This window comes from Stegastes partitus, unplaced genomic scaffold (genome assembly GCF_000690725.1).
Source record: "Stegastes partitus isolate 25-593 unplaced genomic scaffold, Stegastes_partitus-1.0.2 Scaffold1082, whole genome shotgun sequence".
NCBI classification, from domain to species: domain Eukaryota; kingdom Metazoa; phylum Chordata; class Actinopteri; family Pomacentridae; genus Stegastes; species Stegastes partitus.
Window position 1 is genome coordinate 186,168 of NW_007578813.1, and position 1,745 is coordinate 187,912.

Consider the following 1,745-nt stretch of genomic DNA (forward strand, 5'->3'; position numbering starts at 1 on the left):
AATACATCCACAGGTGTGCCTCCAGTTAACTCACATGTTGTCAATTAACCAATCAGAAGCTTCCAAAGTCATGACATCATCATCTGGGCTTTCCCAAATAGTCTGAAGGCATCTTAGTGGATGTAAACTTCTGACTCTGGAGAAAGTCATAAAACATTCTCTCTCTCATTATTCTGGCATTTAGCAAATAGAACTAATGTTGGTGATCCTGACTGACCTGAAACAGGAAAAGTCTGATTTAATGTCAGACAGTGAGAAAAGATTTTATGTCTTTTCATACAGTGCATGTAAACTTCTGGTTTTGACTGTTTATAGTCCTTCTAGGTGTAGTTACGTTGATAAACCAGTAACTAAGAAACAAAATAAAGTTTTTAAGTGTTTTCTTTGGTCGGTCTGTTTATTGGTACAGTTTAAAGGATATAAGACAAAGAAGCGCTCTACATTTTATGAGACAGGTGCATCGGAGAGCGATGAGCAAAACGTTTCCAACTGATTCCTGCAATTCCTGTGTGACCTCCAGAAATACATTCATTCACGACGCTTTGTTTCAACACTTTTATCAGACAAATGATTTGCAGCCATTTTAAATACAGGAGTAGCTCTGACTCTACACGTGAACACACTGAACATGAACACACTTTCCACATACATGCTTTATTTGTAATTAATTGCATATTAAACAACTAAATGTAGTTTTGCAACAACCTGTTTCAGTTAGTAAGTAGCACACATGCACCATAAATAAAATGCATGCAGATCACAAACAGTCATAATTAGTCAGTCAATAAAATGAAACAGCAGCCTGCTGCACTGAATGGATCCATCACCCCGTCACTGTTGTTTGGGAAGTAAAATCCTCTGAGGGAAGAGATGTGTTGCTGGAGGACTTTACAATCACTGCTCTCAGCTCATTCAGTCAGATTCTCAAAGGGATCAGTTTTTATTTCAAATATTTCTCCATTATCCGCAACTACTGACAGCTAATCACCATGACAACACAGTTTGTGTTGCTGTGTGCAAAACAGGCCAACGTTAAAACAATAGTTTAGCACAATAGTAGTTATGACGAGATAAATCCCAAAATGTCATATTACTGAATGACAGTGGTTTATGCCACAGACATAAACATTTATATATAAATGATGCATCCAGGTGATCACATTCACCTACATGCAGCCTGGATAGGTATCATTCCATCTTATGGATCTGAGATTTAGCTCCTTAAATCCGAGGTTGTTTTTGAATCACCACTTGGAAAAACATCTTCTCGTTCAGTGAGTAGCAGCTCCACGACTGTGAGGCTGAACCGAACCTCGGGCTGTATGGATCTCACACACTGGAGAGAATTCTCAAATACAATCATCTTTGTGCCTCTACCACCACATCGGAGTGAGATCTGAGGAAATCCAGCAGAAATCAACTTTCTGTGGATTCATAATGATATACTAGAGATTAAATAACAGCCTTACAACAATGAGTCAGTTGACTGATGTTATTGAAGCTTTTCTTAAAAAACCTAACTGCAACTCCACCTGATTGGATGCAACAGAAGTCAAGCTGCAGCTATTTCAGTCACAGTAGTAATAACGGATATGTTGTGGTCCCAGTGCAGGGTTTTGTGTTGTGCAGAATGCAGCCTCTCTCCTCAAACATCATCTTTTAGTGATTTACTGCTAAACACGAGCCACAGCAACCATCGTGGTGGAGCCACTAACATGCACATAGAGGCTCTCTACACCTGTTTG

General features: G+C 39.2%; 1 protein-coding gene across 1 annotated transcript in view; it reads left to right on the forward strand.

The window, feature by feature from the left end:
• Positions 1–1,745, forward strand: part of LOC103367774 (gamma-crystallin M3-like) — an 8,466-nt gene that overhangs the window by 1,863 nt on the left and 4,858 nt on the right. The window lies entirely within an intron of this gene.